We start from the raw sequence: 15,114 nt of genomic DNA on the forward strand, positions 1-15,114 counted from the left end.
TTTAGCAGAAGAAACTAAGTCATATGGATATGCATGAGTAAATAATGAGGAAAATGTGATTTTTATGTGCTATTTCTGAACTGTTCTGTTAAAAGCGAGCAGTCAGACATGCAGGTGCTGCATTTCATTTTTCAGAGGGACTCTGAATATTGTGTGTGCAGACCTGCTCCTGAACAATGATGTCCTCTGGGTTACACTGTAATTGCTGTGGATGTGTGTGTGGACAGACACGCTCGCTGAATCCTCAGAGAAAATACTGCTCTTTACAATAGACTCATGAAAACTAAGCATCAAAAACAGTTTATGAATCTAAAAGGTGGTTATGAAATCATGAGCATATTAGCATATGCCACGTTTGCATATCAACACCTATTCAGTATTCAGCTAATTTGCCCCGCCCTGACAGCTAAGCTGTGTGAAGTCTTAAAGGTACAGTAACAGCAAGTTTCATTCAAGGTTGGATCAAGAGTGGGAAATAATCACGAAATGGTAAATTGTGTGGTTTTGTGCTGCATGAATAATTGAAAATGCACAAAAAAGCTACAAAATGTCAGTTCTTTTCAGTGTTATTTTACTATCAATGGGTCTCATTCATGAAACACGAGCAGAACGAATTTTTGTGTAAATCGCGTGTAAAGTGGTTTTGGCGTAAATTTTTGGATTCATTAAAACGTTCGTATTTTCCAAATGTTAGTTGGTACGAAATAAATCTACACCTGCTCCCAGCCACGCGTAAATAATGCGTTTAACTTCTGAACGTTTTGCTCATTAATACGGCTGCATTTTAATTCACCTTAATCGGGTACATATTTACACAGCATTTTGAAAAAAATATGATATATATTAATTACATACGGTTTTTCTTTTAACTTTTATTATGAGAGCCAGTAATAGGATCTGTAATATGCTGCCAAGCTTTTTAGGACCTGATATGCCACTAGTACGCTTGAAAATAAAATGTGGCGTTTTGAATGAACTTCTGATAATAAAACTTCAATTTCTGCAGCTGAGAAATGTTTCTTTTTCAGTCGCTTTTGAGAAGACATGTTGAAATCCTTCGTTTGGGTCATAATATGATGCTCATATATAGTTGTCAGTCGGATTTAATAGGCGAGATTTATGACTGATTGGAATTCATTAACACACACACACACACATTTCACTATCACATCTGACGCTTACAAAGTTTTTGTGAATCAGGAGAAGAGTTTTCGGGAAGTTCTCTTTACGCGTAAATCACTCAGATATTTACTCGTATATTTACGAATGTTTCATGAATGAGACCCATTGTTTGTTAATATTGTGAATAGCATTTTATTTTCACATTATCTGCTTTCATGTTAATTTTAAAGTTTTGGTAAAAAAAAAAAAAAAATTAAGTTATAATTAGTTTTTATTTCTGTTTTAGTTTTTGTTGTAGATCAAGTCAGATAAGGAATGTTGCTTGGCAAATATACTTATTTATTTAGTTAGTTTTAGTTGATTATATTAGCCAATGGTTCGCTGGAACTGATAATTTTCTAAACAGGTTTTTGGTTTTGTTTTTCACTAAAATATCTAAACATTCTTTACATTCAATTGAGAAGCAAAATTATATGAGCTATAATGTCATGTTTTCTGGAGAAAAAAAATTAATACATTTAACTATATATATTTTTATATATTTATTAGACTTAATTCCTTGTAATTCCATTGCATTGTGCACAACTAAACTGAGACAATAATCAAACACACAATCTCTGTTGCTGATGTAACGCTGAGAATGATTTTGGCAAAGTCTATTTTAAATAAAAAGTAAATAGGAGTTTTAAGTTATGTATTTAATTTTTATTTAATTTTATTTTTATTTTATTTTTTGACAGTTAAATGTGTTTCTAATTTTATTCATTTCTATTTAATGTAATTTAATCTGCATTTGGCCCTTCCTGGAAAACTAAAGTTGATCAAATGTGACAGTAAAGACATTTATAATGTTTCAGCAGATTCCTATTTAAAAAAAATGCTGCTCTTTTGAACTTCAAAAAATTCTGAAAAATAAAACACTTAAAACAAAAGCTTCCCAACACTGCTAATAATAAAAATAATAATTCAGTTTTCGCTCATGCATATTAAGAGTCAGTGTTTATACAGTCACGTTGTTGGATAATCGCTGTGTGGTGAATATGAAATTGCTATTTAATGATAATTATTAATGATTCAGGCAGACTGTGGTTTGTGCTGATTTAACAACCGAGTCGCACTCTTTACAGGAACCGCTATAATTGTCATAAATGTGTCTCTGTGCACCTTATGGCATCAACCGGGCTATGATAATTGAAAATAGCTGTGACCGTGCTGCTGGTTTCAATTATCATTTGGAAGCAGTAATTGTTTTTATTAGCTAGAAAGTCTTCAAGTGAGTTTGTGCCACGGGAAGATGCCGAGAAGGACAAAGGCTCTCGGGATACTGGATAAATGGGATTGACCGCGAGGGAAGGATGACCCATATCTCTTCTGCCAGCCACGTATGCAGTCGAGGCCTTTAAACAGCATTGAATCAGATGCAGCGGGACGATTGCAGGGAAGCCCAGCATCACGTTTAGTGTACTGTGATCTCTGTAGGGCCTGGAAATCAGCGCTCGGTTGATATCTCAGCGGTCTGAGCTCACAGATGCTTACAGTACAGTCTATATGAAGCATGCTGCAGGACACTGTCAGTTCATGCAGTTATTAGTCAGAGTCTTCATCACTTGTAGTTCTTGTGTTGTTAGTGTTAGACTCGTTTAGTGAGGCTCAATGTCATGTGATTCCTGCATCATTTTAAGCCTAAAAAAGACTTCTGAGAAATCCATGTGCATGCTGTGCTCTTGTGGTATTCCCACTTTTGTGAATATTGAAAAGTTGCACTCTTAAAAAAAAAAAAATTCATGAATAGAAATGCTGTTTTGCAGAAACAATTTGAAATTAGTTATCAAACAATCATATTCATCCTTTGACTTGGTTCATACTGTGGAAAACGACAACTGAAATCACAAAGATTACAATTTAATTAAATAAATAATGTGCTGCTCGTTTTTAGTGACGGTAATCATAATAATTATTATTATATGGCTATTTATTATTATTAGTAGTAGTAGTAGTATATTTTATGGCTTTAAAATAATAATAGTATTTATTATTATTATAGTCATATAAAATATATATTGTCACTATACTACTTCTAATAATAATAATTAGTATTATACTGATGTATAACAACAACATTGTTTCCAAATTATGCTGCCCTACAAACAACAGACCTACAACAAACAACAAATCTGTTTTCCTTATTACATTTAAAAACACAATCATTATTTTATTTATTTATTTGTTTGTTTGTTTTGTATTATTTCCAGAAAAATTGCAATCAGATGTTTGTTTGTTTTTGTTTTTGTTTTTTACATGCAGCCATGCGTTCTCATAAACCAGTTTAACAAGATATCTATGAATAATTCATGCATAGTGTGGCATGCATGATACATCAACTTCTGAAAAAACATTTATTATTATTATTTTTATTGCATTACTTTTGATTTATTTATTATTATATTTAATGCATGTGGTCCAGAAATATTAACAGCTGTTCTGGCCCATCTATAGGTTTGAATCCATGTTGTGTTTTCTGATCAAAAATGCTGAAAGAAATTCAAAAATAAATCAATAGATGAGTGCAAAGCTTACTGAAGGCTCTTCTGGAGGGACAGATGTTTATCCATCTGACTTTGAATTTAGAAAAGAGCCATCTGGTTTGGAATTAGAAATGATGAATAGTCGTATATGCTGTTAAAAATAGTTTTGCATTAATACTAGCTTCACATTAATAGTCTCTGTCAGCATGCTGATTCATTCTCCTCTGGTTTTGTCTTCCAGCTTAACCCGGAGTCAGTCTGCTCTGGGCTTGTAGTGATCACATATAATCCCTTTAGAGACAGCAGGAGAGAGCAAACAACAACATTTCAGCTCTTCATTTCATCTCTCTCTCATCCGTTTGCTTTTTTCTTAAATGCAAGAGCCACTATTAATCTGAACCCGCCTGTCTGCAATATTCTCGATCTTCTGTGAGAGACTGACATGCATTCAAAATGAGATTACAGTACAATCTCTTCAGAGTAAACAGATATTTTCCTCTTTTGTGTTCAGAATGCTGTCGATTCTTTATCCGAAGGAAATTTGAGAAGATAGACTTAGATGTTATTAATTCACATGCATAAAGACCTACAGCATAAAATGGGTCCATATGATTTTTGCATGCATCAAATTGATCAAAAGTCATATATAATGTTACAAATTATTTATATTTTAAATAAATCATGGTTTCCTTTTCAACATTGATAATAGTCAGAAATGTTTCTTGAGCTGCAAATCATCATATTTTCATGATTTCTGGAGATCATGTGACACTGAAGACTGGAGGAATGAGGCAGAAAATACAGCTTTGATCTCAGGAATAAATTAGAGTTTAACATTTATTCGCTAAGAAAACAGTTATTTTAAATTTTAATACAATTTAGCAATTTTTACTGTATTTTTAATTTAACAATTGCAGCCTTGGTGAGCAGAAGAGACGTCTTTCAAAAGCATGAAAAATTTGACCAACCCTAAACTTAGGCCTCAATCAAAAATCGTTATACCTCATAAACAGAAGTTCTTGATCAGGATATCTGAGCTGTGGGGTGAGAGAGATGACAGGAGACAGGATCGGCACAGCCGGGAAGGGTTGTATTATTGGATCTTGTCCTGTGGGTATCAGGATTTGAACGCACCGCAGGCCAGGAACCACTCGACTGATATCTGCAGGCACCGGAGGCCAAATTACAGACCAGAACAAAGAGATCCTGGAGGGTGGATGTGAGCTTTGTGATTTAGTCGTGATGTAACTTGAGCCTTAACCAGGACAGAAGACAGAAGAGGGTCTGTTTCTCAATATATCACGGGTCATAGAGAGACTGTAAGGGCTGCTAGGGGTTAATAGAGGTCAGCTGATCTTTTAGGATCATTCAGGTTCTTTTTGCACCTGCAGGTAACAGCGGCTTGATCTTCGACCACAGGTCTAGAACTGAGAACTGGTTCTTATTTTAAAATATTTTTAATGATATTTGGTCCTTTTAATGGTTCTTGTGCATCCGTATTGATTGCAAAGGAACATTATTCTCAAATAATCTGTGGGTGTTTCTTGTACTGAATCATGTTTGATTGAAGGAAGGATGGATGCCACATTTCATATCATTTTTTTTTTAATTCTTCCAATTCAAAAATGAACATTTTGTCATAATTCACTCATCTTCGTGTCTGTACAAACCTGTGGTTTTAAGTTTTTCTGATAAATCAATGCAACAAACAAAATACACATTTCTTCCTCTGTTTTTTTACATTTTCCAGTAAAAATATTTAAACATTTTATATCAATAAGATTTACTTTAGAAGTAAAATTACATACCATAAGCTTTAATATTTATCAGAATTAAGTGAGTTATGCTTAAAACAAGAGAAAAATAATTGATATTCAGGTAAGAAAAATACTCCTTTTTTCTTTGAATTTATTTTTTAAAAAAAATATTTCCCCTTTGGTAGATTTATTTATTTATTTTCTGGTTTTATGCTTAGCAAAGTGAATACAATTACAAATGAATACAAAAAAAGCTGGTTTTATTTCTTCCAGAGCAGTTTAATTTGTCCGAATCTGACAATATCTGACATCTTTTAAGCTAAGCACAGATTCAGGCCAGGTGTCATTGAACATCTAAAGCCTGAAGGTGTGGATTGCTTGCAGTTTATTTCAAGTTCAATAAAGCGCTGTATCCTGTCGGAGCCGAGTAAAACATGTGGAAAGAAGTGAGTCGCTCAATTCTTCTGCTTTTCTTGCCACTTTTTAAAAACAAAACAGGACCTTGACGTTCTGCATTAATAAATCAAGATGAACCCTTAAACATTTTAACAAGATGTGACAACTGTCATGAAATATTCAAATGCACTGCATGCAAATATGTGATGCTTTCATAGATTCCTTCTTGTGTGGCCGATCATGGAAAGATACCAGAGCTATATAAACAAAAAAAATATATATACATAGATAGATAGATATTTTTTCTTGCCGCTGCCATCGTAGTCAGAGCAGAGTCTGTGCTGTTCTCCAGGGCTTCATGTTTGTAACGTGAACATGAGATCATCCGTCATGCCACACACATGCATGATGACATCCTCAAGGGGAAAACTGCTGCATTCAAATCTAAATGACATTTTATTTTAAAAATGCAAGGGTGTTTCCTCAGCAAGATGATTTTTTTAAGTTGTTAGGTATTATATTGTTTCAATCTGTCTGCCAATCTGTCATTTTTTTGTAATAATTTGTGAAATTTACTAGCAATTTAACAATTTAAAATTCAAAGACACAAAATAGTTTTCAGTGGTTGTCTCTGGGATCCAGAACGACTAGAAGCTGAAAGCACAGAAATGACAAACAGCTTTCCAGCTCTGCTCGTATTAGTCTCCTTGAAGCAGACTAAAGAATCAACAAAACAGATGCCAGAATAAAAATAGAAATGCAGCAATTAAAGCAAGCTAGAAGCTCTCTCTCTCTCTGTGTGTGTGTGTGTGTGTGTGTGTTGCCTGCGATTGTCTTATCACATTGACTCTGTAATCATTTTTGCATCCATGACATAATTAAATCTGTGAAATGATTGATTGGATTAATTAGGAATGAAGTAAGACCAGCTGCAAACACACACACACACACACACACACACAGAGAGAGAGAGAGAGAGAGAGAGAGAGATCACAAGAAGGCAATTATAAATTGGTAAGCATTGTTTCTCTCTTCTGTCCATCCATGTGTTATGTTTGATGTATAAGTTGTGTTTGGAGTCTATTATGGCCTGATATGTTTCTCTTATCATTGCACACTTTTGTGTTTTGCTCTTTTTCTTTAAAATAAATGTTTGTCAGGTTACCGAGAAATGTGTAACATCTTCAGTAACTGGCTGTGTTTAATGTTGTTGAAAGATTATGAAAATGTTTTTGAAAGTAGTATCTTCTGCTCACCGAGGCTGCCTTTATTTGATCCGAAATTGTTAAAGAAATTACTATTTAAAATAAGTGTTTCCATGTGAATATATCGTTAAACTGTAATTTATTTCTGTGATGCTCCGCTGTATTTTCAGCATCATTCCTCCAGTCTTCAGTGATCTTCAGAAATCATGAAAATATGCTGATTTACTGCTCAAGAAACATTTCTGATTATTATCAGTGTTGAACACACTTGTGCTGTGTAATATTTTGCATTTCAGGATTCTTTGATCATACAGCATTTATTTGATATATAAATATTTTGTAACATTATAAATATATTTACCGTCATTTTCAGTTTAATGTGTCCTTACTGAATAAAATACCTTTTAAAAGTGTTTTTAGAAAGTATATAAGATTTCTCACAGCCATGGTGCAGCACAGCACAGCAGTTCACAGATGTGATTTTCATGTTTATTAATATTGTTTGTACTATAATCCCATGAATATGGATGGTTTTAGAGACTAATCTTCAGCACATACACATGAACTTATTACTCAGACGTCATGTTGTCAGTTCAGTGAATCTTTAAAGGCATTGTGGTGTTGCATTAATTATGCATGAAGGTGAGCTCATAGAGAAACAGGTAAAGACTGACGAGATTGACACGACACATGCATTAAACATCCACCCCATCCCATGACAGCAGCACCTGTGTTTTTACAAACATGTCTTTCAGGACAAACCTCAGTCACCTCATGAATATGATTTATATCTGTTCTGCATATGCTAATGACTTGCTTTGTTTCAACAGGAGATTTCACCTGCTGGTTTTGGCACAACATTAGGATGACCTTCAAATGTAAGTATGTTTTTAGTAACTCTCCACACCTTTAAAATATTATTTTAGTATCACTGAGATACTACAAAAAGTTTAATAAAAATTTGGTGTTCGTTTTTATTGTTATATTTTCTATTTTCATTTCATTTTGTTGTATTTGTTTGAATATTTTGTATGCATGTATGAATGTGTGTGTGTGTGTGTGTGTGTGTGTGTGTGTGTGTATATATATATATATATATATACATTTTTAATTTTTTTTTTGTTATTTTTATTCAACAACTGTTTATTTTAGTTGCCATGAGTGAACTTTAAGCCGCTTTGGTTAAAAAGTTTTGCTGATCAGCATCTTCTGTCCTTCTGTTCTCCTGAATGTCGTGTCCTCGGCTGATGTTGTACGCTCCATAGCACACGTGTGCATTAAAATTGTAAATTTCGACTTTGAAATTCAGATGCTGCTTATTAATTTCCACAGTGAGCACATTATGCAAACGTGGCCTCTTTGAAAGAGCTCATTATTATCTCAATGAAATAATTGCTTTGACCTTGTATCATATTATATCATTAAGCACTTGAGAAATAAATGAGCTTTTTGCTCAGTATGATGATCCTCATTTTAGTGATTTTTAGTGTGCTTTTTTGTGAAACTGGTTTGTAAAAAAGAACCTTTTTTATTAAAAGTGTAAATATATAATAATAATAATAATAATATTAATAATAATAATAATAATTATTATTATTATTATTATTATTATTATTATTAATTTGTTTATTTGTATTTTTTAAATAACCTAAAATTTTATTTTTAGATAACATTTAAATATTCAAGATAAAAAACATGTTGAAAGATTATGTATTTTTCTATACTACAACATTTAGGGTCATCCATATTTTATCATGTTTTTGAACGTCTTTTATTTCACCAAGTCTGTATTTATTTGATTTAAAAAAATACAGTGTTCTTGTGAAATATTTTTACAATAAAAATGTATATTAGATCTACTTTGTTTCTGTGATGCAACGCTGAATTTTTAGCAGATTTATTTTTTATATAATACATAGTTAGATAATACATATTGAAATATGAAAGTGTGTAATAAATACTGGGAAAAAACATTAACATATGCATAAATACTGTTGTTTGTAATTGCTGCTTGATTAAATGTTTTTATTTTCATTGTGTTTATAGTTCATGCTGTCACCCACCTGATAATCTTAAATATATTGCCCCCTTTTTTTTTTTTTGTAGCTTTTCATGCACCTACTTTATCAAAGGAGTATGTTTAGGTGAACTACTTTAAATTATGAATAGTTTGTAAGAAACACACACACATACACACACACCCTGTGGTGCAGATGCAGAGATATGCTTCATGCACAGAGAAACTATGCTGTAATTAAAGGATTTCATGCTGATTTTGACATTTTGTTCCAACATTAAAGAGAGGAAGAAGTTTTTTCAGCCTCTTTGCACAGACCCGGTCACACTCGATCAGTCTCATGTCAGAGAAGCAGAAGAATATAGAAAGCAAACGCAGTCTGTCTTGTTGTTAGGAGACCGGCACACATTTTCTCGTCTGCACGCAGGAAACGCTCCACTTGAAGTAGATAATGAGCTAATAACACATCTGACCGTCTCTGACACTGTGTTCTTACCAGGCGATAACATCTGTGTGTTAATGAGTTTATGTCTGGTTATTGGTCAGTCTCGTTCTAAATTCAGTGGCGTTGCTTTGGCCACACAATTACTTCTGCTTGTGTTGTTCTGCTCGTGTGATCTGATTGGCTGTGCATGTTTTACAGCTGTTAGTGTGTGGTGTCTTCATGTAACCGTGTGTTATTGGTGTGTTAATGCTTGTGTGTGAGAGAGAGCTGTGGAAAAGGGATAAAAACAAGACTGCAGAATATAATTAGTACAAGGTTATTGTGAGACTTTCTCAGGGACACACACTGATACCAGCCACCTTCAGCTGAACACAACCTCTACTCACACACACACACTCCAGAGACACGCTGGTTTTTATACTGTACAAACTGTATTTTCTATCCTTTTACCCTAAATCTACCTCTCACACAAAACTGTTTTCAGAACACTTCATTCTGGGTGATTTGGTGACTTTGTGATGTGAGCCGTGTGTGGTGTCCTGTACTCAGAATCTGTGCTCTGCATTTCACCCATCCAAGCACACACACACACACACACACACACACACACACACACACACACCAATTTGCCAGAGAAACATCTCAGTCAGACTGAGGAAACCATCTGTTCCCCTCTCTCTCTCTCTCTCTCTCTCTCTCTCTCTCTCTCTCACACACACACACACACACACACACACACAAAATCGCTCTCACACCTCTTTCTCACTTTCTCTCACTCGTTTTCCCCCAGATGGATGGATGGATGGATGGATGGATGGATGGATGGATAGATGATGGATGGATAGATGATGGATGGATGGATGAATATATGGATGGATGGATGGATTGATAGATGAGGAATAGATGGATGTATGGATGCATGGATGGATAGATGGATGGATGGATGGATGGATGGATAGATGATGGATGGATGGATGAATATATGGATGGATGGATGGATTGATAGATGAGGAATAGATGGATGGATGGATGGATGGATGATGGATGGATGGATGGATGGATGGATGGATGGATAGATGATGGATGGATGGATGGATGGATGGATGGATTGATAGATGAGGAATAGATGGATTGATGGATGTATGGATGCATGGATGGATGGATGGATTGATAGATGAGGAATAGATGGATGTATGGATGCATGGATGGATAGATGGATGGATGGATGGATGGATGGATGGATGGATGGATGGATGGATAGATGGTGGATGGATGGATGAATATATGGATGGATGGATGGATTGATAGATGAGGAATAGATGGATGGATGGATAGATGATGGATGGATGGATGGATGGATGAATATATGGATGGATGGATAGATTGATAGATGAGGAATAGATGGATTGATGGATGAGGAATAGATGGATGGATGGATGGATAGATGATGGATGGATGGATGAATATATGGATGGATGGATAGATTGATAGATGAGGAATAGATGGATTGATGGATGTATGGATGGATAGATGATGGATGGATGGATGAATATATGGATGGATGGATAGATTGATAGATGAGGAATAGATGGATTGATGGATGTATGGATGGATGGAGGGTCATTTGCACAACCATAATTTAAATCAGAATTTAATTAAGCCTGCACTGTAGAAATTATGATTTTAACAGTAAAAAAATGTAAAAATGCCATAGTGAAAACCTGTTAACTGGTTAACGGTAAGTGTCCACACTATATTCGGTGAATAAATGTGATTATAGTTCATGTACGTTTACAGGAAAATTAAAGTGACAGACAGTAAACTGACTCTCCCAGAATTCCCTGCATGACACTTCATATTTGATGTTTTTTGGTTGTTGTTGTGTTCATTGGGGTTTAATCTTATATCTAATGTTGTTAAATGTTTATTGCATTATTTCAGTATCGTGTGTCACAGTGATGGTGTTTAGTGTCTGCGTGAATAACACTGTGCACCTTCTATATTTGAGCATTGCCCTCCTCAGCTCGTAGAAACACTGTGTGTGATGAGCTTTGGTTCATCATGTAACTTTCTCATCACCACCAGTTTTGGGTGGTTACCAGTGCATTACATTAGTTCAGAACAGATATTAGTGCTTCAATATGTTGGTTTATTAACATTACATCAGTTAATGAAATACAGTATTTTATTAAGAATTTAAGTTAAGTCTGTAAAACCTAAAATGTTGCCACCGTATTTTATTGGTTGAAGTTCTGGCAACTACAGCTGTCATGACTTTAAATGACACACTTTTTTTTTCTTTTTTAACAGTGTGGCTTTTCATGCACCAAAAACTGCAGCTGATGGAACACACTGACACTTCAATCACGATAGGAAGGTTATGAGATTGAGATGTAGAAACTTGATTTCATATAATGAATTTAAATTCAGACATTTGAACATGACCTAAGTGTCCAAACACATTTAGACGTCACTGTATTTGTATTTAGATGTGAAAACAGATATTTATCACTGCGTGTTTGACTTTTACATCTTCATCTCCGCTGTCTTCCTCCAGGACTGTTTTGATTTGATTTCAGGTGCTCCAGAGCCATGTTTTGCCTCTTGGCACCCCCTGCTGTCAGAAAGAGTGAGCAGCTGTTCTCAGACACTTTGGATAGAGAGAAGGAACAGAGACCTGCTGTTACATATTTGAAAAAAACATGTTGCATTTTACCTTTGCAGTGTGTGTGTGTGTGTGTGTTGCATCCGAGCCCACCTGTGCTAAACACACCTCGCACTCCACAGCAGATGGTGATGCTCAACCAACAAGTTTTTTTTTTATGCACATTTTCCTATTTTTCTCCAACACAATGTCTTATAGATTATGATATTATTTAGATGTTTTAAAATCTATTGTTCTACTTCTATATTAGTTTTTACTACAGGCTTCATTATCATATAATAATGCAAAAAAAAATCATCTTTATGAAGTTAAAATCATCCTTTTATTTAGGCAATTTCATTTCCAGAAATGAATTATGAAATTTACACTAGTAATTGAATTATATCATCTTGAGAGGGTTATGACAAAAAAATAATAATAATAATAAAATTGGATTCATTTGATTGTTCATCAGATATCAGTTTTAGATGGCTCACAATAACTTAAATAAATGCTATTAAAATCTGACATTTGACAACACAAATGTCTGATTATATATCTAAACTAAACATATAAATGATTGAACTGTGTGTTAATATTAAACACCAGATCTATTATATCAGCCAGTTTGCTCATTTTCTCCGCTTTACAAAAAACTACACTGAAAAAAAACATTTAGTGTATGCTTGGTGTTGGTTTTCACATTAGAAATGACATTGAATAACATTCACATCAACAGTGAATTAAACATGACATTTTGAAGTAGAAAGACTGACATTATATGTTTTAAACTTCAAAATATATATATACATATATTTCCCATTGTACCTTATAATGTTGCATGCAGACTAATGCCTAAGTATGTTGATCTACTTTTCCTTCTTTAGATATTTTTCTATGTATGACCGTATGTTTTTTGCAGTGTATGTGTGTGTGTGTGTGTTTTCATGTGGTCTTCTGAGACTTAGTGACCTTTTCTCTGCTGTTCGATCATCTGCGGCTCCTGTTCTGTTGCTTTGTTTGTGTGTCCCGCTGATGAGCGGCTCTGCCTCCACGGTCACGTCTCTCTGGTGTCTCCTGCCGTCTGTGAGACAGGACCTGTGTGTGAGAAGTTAAAGCCGGTCTCCTGATGGCAGGTTTAGCAGGAGTGTGTGAGCAGGTGATGAGTGGCGCAGACGGTCTGGGCAATCAAGCGCTTCAATCCGATTTACCTCCATGAAGCCCGTCTGTGAGCACAATCCTGGCATGTGATGAGAGAGAGGGAGGGAGGGGGAGAGAGAGGGAGAGAGAGACAGAGAGAGAGAGAGAGAGAGAGAGAGAGAACAAGAGAGAACAAGAGAGAGAGAAACAGAGAGAGAGGATGGCTTTTGGAAAAATTGTGACACGTGTCATATCACAATCATTGTGATTGTTAAAAGAAGAATAAGAATCCAAATAGACACTAAATGATAAATGTAAGACTTCTGAGAGAAGACCTTCCTCTCTAAAAAAAATATATATATATATATTTTACACATAAATAAAAAAAATTCATACAATTTATATTTAAAACAAAAGAAAAATTCAGACGTGCTTAGAAAAAAAACATTAATTCCATTCATGTTCTTGCAAAATAAGTCAAACAGGTTATTTCAAACAGGTTTGCTTTTTTTTCTAGTAACTTGGTCATATTTGAACAATGCTTATATATTTTGGTGAAACATAAGGAGAAAAAGTTCACATTGAATATCTTGGTTGTCTCTTCTATACAGCAATGAGATTCTTAGACGTTTCTCCCTTTAATTTCTTAATGAGATAATGTTATTATTAAAATGAACAATTAAACAAATAAATAATAATAGAATATATTTTAATATGCATTTTGAATGTATAGCTGTGAATAAACATCATGATTGTATTTTTTGTACTGTACTTAATTTATGCTTATTTACTGATCAGTTATTGTATTTATTTATGTTAAAGTATTGCAAAATGTTGTGCTTAATTATACAAAATGTATTTTTTTATTTTTTATGATTTTGGAGTTACATATGGCCAATCTTCATAAGATTCAACAATAATTAAATAACAGTAGGACTAGTCGTCAATAGAAGATCTCCACATTGATATTAGCATGGTGTGTGTGTGTGTGTGTGTGTGTGTGTGTGTTTATATGACAGGTGGTAGAAGGGTTTCTGGGTCAGTAATAAATGAACACATGCTGTTCAGTCACTCTTTTTTTATTTGCTTTATTACTCATGTAAAAGCGGTTTGAAAAACAGGAGCTTGTGTTCCAGCACTGTGTGTTTGTGTGTGTGTGTGTGTGTGTGTGTGTGTGTGTGTGTGTGGTGTTTTTACAATATATGGCTGAAAGGAAAATGGCAAAGTGCAATGCATATTTTGCTTGTCAAGTAGTCTATTGGTTCTGTCATGTAAAGAATTATGTGCAGCTTTCTATTAATCATTCATGTCATTCTGTTTGAGAACGACTGAAAACCTCATGCCAATCCGTCACACAAGACTAATAATTTTTTAATGATAAAAACACTCAGTAACCACAAATTCTTTAAAATATCTTGTTTTTGTTATGTAACAAAGTTTAACTGCAAAAATATTTATGTCTAGTTTTCCTGTGCAAAATCAAGATGCACTTAATTTTTTCTGAAACGTGTGAAAGAAATCTAGTAAAAAACAAAAAAAAAACAATTCTGATTAATAAAACAAATTTATTTTTATCCCATTGGATTTTTTTTAAGACATGTGCATTTTGCTTCTCAAGTAAATGCAACTTGATTTAAGAATGGTTAAATATTTGCCATGGAAAACAAAACAACAATACAAAATAAAAATAAATTGATTGTAAATTTCACAAATAAATACTAAGAAATGGCAGGTAAGACATTGAATTTTACATTAAAAAAAAATGTGGAAACACAGAAATTTTATGGAAGCTGTTTCCATCATGAAATAAAAAAATAAAATAAAAATTACAATTTATTTTTTTTCTCAGAATTGTGAGTTTAT

At 33.9% G+C, this 15,114-nt stretch overlaps 1 protein-coding gene across 3 annotated transcripts in view; it reads left to right on the forward strand.

Annotated features, from left to right (window-relative positions):
- Positions 1 to 15,114, forward strand: part of dlgap4b (discs, large (Drosophila) homolog-associated protein 4b) — a 97,210-nt gene that overhangs the window by 53,303 nt on the left and 28,793 nt on the right. For all 3 annotated transcript variants that reach the window (XM_026255966.1, XM_026255958.1, XM_026255965.1), the window contains exon 2: positions 7,836 to 7,883. The gene's annotated coding sequence lies outside the window, so the exon portion shown is untranslated. The remainder of the gene's footprint in view (positions 1 to 7,835; positions 7,884 to 15,114) is intronic.

Source organism: Carassius auratus, chromosome 6 (assembly GCF_003368295.1).
Source record: "Carassius auratus strain Wakin chromosome 6, ASM336829v1, whole genome shotgun sequence".
NCBI lineage: Eukaryota > Metazoa > Chordata > Actinopteri > Cypriniformes > Cyprinidae > Carassius > Carassius auratus.